Genomic DNA, 7,363 nt, shown 5'->3' on the forward strand with positions numbered 1-7,363 from the left:
TTTGGGGGTTCAGTTTAAGACCGAACTGGTTGAGATGGTTAGAAAAAGCTATGATCTTATTACAGATGTGATCACTCCTCTGTCAGCTGATGGTGGTATTTACGTTAGGAACTTTATATCGTCGGCGTGGGTAATAACGCCTTCTCTGTTACACACAAACGGAATAAGGAGGGCGGTAAAAAGTAGCCCCGATAAAACGCCACTTTGCGGCACACCTGCATTGATGGATCGGGTATAGGAGAAGTTGCGATGAGTGAGATACACTGTTCTATTCCAGAGGAGTGAGTGCAGAAAATCAAAAACGTCACCTTTTATCCGGAAGAAATTGGTTAGGAGATTCAGAAGGGCTGTGATGTTTATGCCGATATCAAAAGCAGCTTCGATATCATAAACAACCGCCATTTCTGATCTGGCCTCAAATGCATTTAGAATTGCCGTTTAGACTGCCAGAAGATTGGAGACAGTTGATCTGTTAGGGAGAACATAATGTAGCTGCTTTGGTGGTTGTGGAAGAAGATAGCGTGTTATATGTGGAAGAAAGACTTTTTCCAGTAGCTTTAGGAGCGTGGAGGCAGTGGATATTGGTCTATAGTTCTTCGGCTGGCTTGGTAGTTGAACTTTAGATAGTGGGGCGAGAGCGTATTTGCTCCTGGATGCAGGAAACACTCTATGAGAGAGGATGGAGTTGAACTAGTACAGCAGAGGATCAAGAATATATGGACTGAGGCACTTAACGATGAAATGCGGGACTTTATCTACCAGAAGTGCCAGAAGTGCATGACGGACGCAGCGAGTTGATGGCTTGAAGGAGCTGCTGTCGATCGATTTGAATGGAAAACAGCTCATCATCTGGAGCAGAAATGGAGTCTGGTTGGTAATCATATAGTTGTGGAGTAATCATATAGTTGTGGGTAATCATATAGTTGTCTTGAAATCTGTCTACATAGTTGATCCATTCAACTGGATTGAAGTTTGAATCTGGTTCAAAGTTAGGGGTAGAGTATGGTAATGTGCCGTTGGATAAGGTCTTCTCAGTATATTTTTTAATGGCTTGAGACTTCAATGTGATAATGGAATCTTAATTTCCGATCAAAGGTCACCCCAGGTCTTTCTGCTTTTCGACAGGGGATCAATACTCCGTCTATCGCCGGCTGAATTATGGTTGGCGTGGGTTTCAGTGAGAAGACCATGATGGCGGATTTTGCAGGATTAACTTGCAGGTCAAATCTCATGAGGTACTGCTTTATTTCTGATAAAGTCGTGTTGATAGTTGCTTTTGTATCTATTGCTTCATCGGGTGATTTTATTTTTGTTAAGAGCTTCAAGTCATTCGCATATGAAGACATATCTGGTCTGTTGTGTACCAACGGGTTAATTATAGCTGTGAAAAGAATACCAGACAGGACTCCCCTTTGTGGCACACCTGCTTGTATTTGCCTAATATCGTTGTATTCCTCTCCTTATAAGTGATATGCGAAGCTAGGCTTTAAATTTCTCTAAGCCACTGACTGCTGAAATTTCTCTCTGGAGAAACAGGTTGGAATTTCTGACTGAGAACAGCAGCTAATTCCGCTGTGAAAAGGTCTTAAGTTTTTAAAAAAATAACAGAACAATCCGTCAACTTTCCGTTCGTGTGCATGGGTAACGATATCAGTTACTGATGTCGTAGTGGCATGCAGGGTTTTCTATGAATAATTGATAATTGAATAATAAAAGCTTATAGTTTTTATAGCCTGACGTCAGAACTCTGAGGAGAAAGGATGGCACAGAAGAGACGCGTATCATTGAAATTGTTTATAGGATCGTTCAATGTACTTGGTAGACACGCTATTTTTAAACACTCGGGTCACACAACATGTGATTACGAATATCTCAATTCGCATAGCTGCTCTGGTGTAATAATTATCAAAATATCGCCACGTTAGTTTGGCCTCTTTCATCGTTTCCGGAGTTGGGTGATTTCGGTGACCCTAAATCCCATGCGCAAACACCAAAATAAGCTTTCACCCATCCGTGGCCTAATATTTATTAGCCACATCGCATTTTGTGTTCTCAGTGGAAGTACCGTTGAATTGTTTTTTTTTAAACTGAAAATAAGAAACAGAGAAAGCAGTGTAATGCATTTTTGGTGTCGCACTCACACATGTAGTATTTATATATACAGATTACTAAATACAGCGATGTTCTTGTATTCTTTATTGTCATTAAAATCGAACCACTGTAAATCTGGCAATTATTTTCGTATATATCACATACACTGTTCATAAACCGTGTATTGTAGCTGAAGCATTGGATATTACGTTTGTTGCTATGCGCTACTTGGAGAAATGAATGGCAATATGGCGGATGCGCAGAAATGAAATATTTTCGACTTGCGCAAAGAAGTCGTTGCTTTTTGCTCGTTTTTTTTTTTTTTTTTTGTTATAAATCATGAATTATTACTATTTGCTAATACCTCTGAGATGTGATTCACTGCACATGTTAACAAACTTGTTATAATAAACGTTTGTTTATTAAAAAAATATTATTAAATCTATGTTTATAAAAAAATTATTATTAAATCTGTTAATATATTGCAAGTTTGTTAAATCTGTTAACAAATAGATTTAAACACATAAAACAGATTTTCAATTGAAAATGCATATTTATTCAGAATAAATCGCCTACTGTTCCCTAGTGTGAAATTTTATTTTTAATCAAGCATTATTTTTTTATTGATTATTTCATTTATTTCATAATACTTTCATTTAGTACTAGTGCTAAATGAAATATCTGCAATTCGGTAATGTCCTGGCATATATATTGCTGTATAATGAAATGCTAATGTTCAGGGTTACAGGAAGAACCCAAAAAAAAAAAAAAAAAAGTATTTCGTAGCGCATCCTAGTCATATCAGCTTCCTCCCGAACGCTTATCACGTGGCACCCAAGAAGCTTAGCGTGTCTCTAAACTGATCGTTTTCTTTCTCACGCTTCCAGCGCGTGATAATAACAACACACTGGCGGGTCCATAATCTATATACGCACGCATGGCATGCTGAAGAAACACCTAATACATCTTAAAAGCATTCTCCCCTTCTCTTCCTTCTTCTTCTTGTTTGTGAAACAAGACCTTGGATTTTTTTTAAAATCAGCGTTCTGTTTAGGACTTTTGCCCTTCCCTGAGTCAGTTATATATTACCGCTCTGTACCATTCTCTCGTACCTCTGGTTTGCGTTACTGGACCAGTTCACTCTTCTTAAGACACTTGAGAAGAGTGGACCTGCGGTGAAAATGTTCCAGTAGAGGACCACCGTGACATGTACTCATGTTAAACGCATGCGTAAGCAGTGCTACTACATCTGCCGAATGCCATCAGAACGGTTTCATCGTAGATTGAGAGAGTGGATCATGGAATCGAATTCGCACACATTTGATGGTGGAACACACGCGTACGGTCGATGATTTCAATGCGCATTCAAAAAGAGACGTATAGGTAGCTTACCAGCAATCGGGCGACGATTTCGGCGCTGCATCCAATTGCCCACGAACCATAACACGTGCCACAGAGTTTCTACTGTTCCGGTTGTAGCCTGCGGATTACCCTGGATCCCATCCTTTGGGCTGATGAAACACAGCACGTGACAAATGACATCTTTAATAGCCAGATTTGGTTCAAACAATTCCATGTTATTCAGGTTGTCTGTGCCAGCGGATATCATGGTCAATTAACCCTTGAGTAGGCATCGTAGATGCATACGTCTTTGGACCGTATCTTGTACCTAACCATCTGACGTCTAATCTCTACGCATCCTTCCTGAATGACTTCTTTATTTGCTGGTTTGTTCAAATAAACGATGCAAATAAACAAATTTGATCAATGGCAACCGTCGGCTATAGGGGTTTTAAGATTTAAGGGATTTGAAGTATTACCGCTGCAGATTGTTTGTTTGGTTTTTAGTAGCATTACCAACTAAGGCCATATTGCTCCGGAGATATGCGGTGGTCATTCCCTGACCTTTCCGCATCCTCCGTATTTGGTGGGACCGCTGCAGATGGAAGACGCTTGGCTGTTCGTTTGTTGCAAATAAACAAACTTGATCAGTGGCAATCGTCGGCTATGGGGGTTTTAAGATTTAAGGGATTTTAAGTATTACCGCTGCTGATTGAAGACGTGCTTGGTTGTTCGTCGAGATCTCTGATTTAACATAAATAAATGTTCTGTTTATACGTACTCCGGAATGGCTGTTATATGGTCAGATTAGTTCACAAGAGAGAGAGAGAGAGAGAGAGAGAGAGAGAGAGAGAGAGAGAGAGAGAGAGAGAGAGAGAGAGAGAGAGAATACACGAACTTCAACGCGATGGTTCACTTTCACATATTGGTTCAGCGGTCCGGCGATTGCTGGTTATGACATCCATGGCGTGGAGGTGACGTGCCGTGGCCACCGAGGTCTTCTAATCTTAATCCTCTGGATGATTTTTCTCCCTTTTGGGGACATTCAGAAAAGTTAATGTACTTTTCAGTGCCTCATAATTTAGAGGATCACGTGGAAGATTACTTGCGCGCGAGCATGACGGAGATAGAGATACGGCGAAGTCAATATTTGCGGGCGCTCCTCTGCCTGATGTATTATGCAAGAAGCTCACTTTGAGTGCTTGTAGAGATGTAGCAGTGCCTGCGGTGCAAACAGAAATTCTGTTTGAGGAGGGGGCTCGTAAGTTCCATACTGATAGTTTTCACAGCAGTCAACATATGACCGTACAATGTTACAAAAAAGGCTGTAGTAGTTTTAAAAATGTAACAGTGAAGTACATATAATGTTCACTGTTCTTCTCAGTTAGTGTTTGCTGTCTGTAATTCCCCCCTCCCCTTTTCTCTTCTCTTCCAAACTGCCGAACACACACATTCCGCAACCGGTCATCGTCCATTCACTGTCCAACTCCATACTCACCGAACTAACGTACTTTCCGAAAATTACAACGCATTCAAGTGCATTGTCAACAAATATTTTCTCAGCTTTCAATTCTTTCACGGTATCAAATACTATAAGTTCTAACACGTTTCGTGTTTGGGATTTTAATTATAAAAATGAAAAACAAATTCCTAAATACATTGTAAATGCCATAATGGAACTCATCATTCCCTTATTTCTGGGTGACACTACGTGTTTCTGTTAGTTCTATTATGTCAGCGTTTGTTGTTGGGCCTGACCAGGAATTCGAATTCACTCATTTTATTGAGTTACTCCAGATATTACTCTAGATATAGTTAATACTAACTATTCTTGCATAGTTTACCACCCAGACACACCCTTTGAATTTATTGAAACTTGTTTCCCCCAGCATCAGTGTTCCATTCATTTCAGTCATTCCTATCCTCGGTTCATCTTGCCAATATCCGTTTTTGAGGCCTCATACCAGAACACTTCAGATTGTACAAGTGTTATTTTGACTATTATCATCAGATAAACATGTATATGAATTATATATGAATATATGAATTGTATATTGAACATGTATATGAATATAAACATGAATTGTAAATTAAATGTAAAAATGGGAGGTCGAATTGTTGATTTTAGGCCGACGTCGTCTACAATTCTCCACTCCCCCCTTTGAAGAAGAAGAAGAAGAACTCTTCTTCTTCGTGATATTGAATACCCCCACAAAATAACGTAACCTAACATAAGCGACCTTTCCAGTATCACTGCCCAGTGGATTTGCTTCCATGCCTACTGTAGGCATACTTTTTGCAATCAGCCGTCAACAGTAAATGGTGAACCGTCAACTGCGATAGCCTAACTGCACTAATTTGTTCTATTCTAATGGAATATACAAAATTCTAGACAGAATTTTTGATTATTTTGTTATCCAAAATTCTGTCTAGAATTTTGGATACCCCATTTGCTTCTTTGGTCAACAATGCATTACTGGCTTGCATGGAACCTCTGGCTAGTGGTATTTGGTGGTGCTTCCATGGTTGGGAGCGTACAGACACGTCTTGTGTATATCATCAGTGATATACACAAGACGTGTCTGTGCGAGAATACTGGACGAAGGTGACCATGTCCAGGATATCCTGGACATGACCATCTTCGTCCAGTATTCTGTATTGATGGCCGTGCACTTGTTCTTAGTTTTCCTGGACATGGCTATCAATACAGAATCCCTAGTAACACTCCCCCAACGATCATTCCCACGTTGGTAGATTACATCTCCAGTCTAGTCTTTGTATGTATCAACGGTATATTCATTTCTGTAGTACCAATCCTTTATATAGAAAGCTGTGCTTTAGAGTGCCGAGTCACGATACGTGGTCTACCATGGCGTGCTGAGTGGAGAAACTTTTAACTACTGGACTGTATCGTCCCGATAGTGATGTTTCCCCGAAGTTACGTGATGATCTGGGACTGTTTTTTATTGTTTGACGAGGGACCATTGGTTAAGTTGGGCAAAACCGTGAATGCTGAGGTCTATCAGCATTCACAGACGTTCTGGATAATGCGTTATGTATGTTGTGGCAGCACGTCGGGGTAGGCCATACCTGTATACACCATGCAAATCAAGGAATCTTGATTTGTAGGATTCTGATGGGATCCTTCCACTTGTTCAGATTACGAACCTAAGGGGGCATAAATTCAAATTAAGAAAGGACAGATGTAGAATAGATGTGCGGAAATTTGCCTTTAGCCAGCGGGTGGTTAATTGCTGGAACAAACTTCCATCTGTCATTGTGGAAGTTGGTAGGTTGAATAAATTTAAGGAGGAACTTTGTTTTTTTTTTTTTTGGTAGTTGTTGGCGCATCGGCTTCTGTGGCCGTAGTGCACCTCCCAAGGTTTTTGCAGTACTTTGATCCAAGCCCGAGGCGGGATTCGAACCCGCGACCTTTGGGTTGCCAGGCAGGCACTTTACCCACCTGGCTAGCCCGGTCGGCAAGGAGGAACTGGACAGGCATTTGGAGGGAATGGTGTGACTTTTTTTTTTTTTTTTTTTGGCTGATGCTGCATAAGCTCACACACTTACTTTCTTGCATCACATGCCACTACTACTACTACTACAACATGCAGGCGTCCGGATATTAATGGTGGGCAGTGTACATCGGCACAAGTCTCACACCTGTTGTTTTGAACCTGTTTACATTTATGTACAAGTGCCGATACCAATCTATGGTTGAAACAAAATAAAATTCACGTGCTAAGCTGGCAAGGAAAGGCCAGGAGTAAACATGAAACTTTCCTCGGAGGAGGAAAGTTTCATGTTTACTTTTGGTGAAATCGCATAAAAAATGTAATAATTATATATTTTTTTCAAGTCATAGAAACACAAAAACAAGCAAATTTATTCCCAATTCAGCAGACGATGTGCTGTAAAGTTTTCAAATATG

This window comes from Mastigoproctus giganteus, chromosome 9 (genome assembly GCF_048544385.1).
Source record: "Mastigoproctus giganteus isolate SK-2022 chromosome 9, ASM4854438v1, whole genome shotgun sequence".
Taxonomy (NCBI): Eukaryota; Metazoa; Arthropoda; class Arachnida; order Uropygi; family Thelyphonidae; genus Mastigoproctus; species Mastigoproctus giganteus.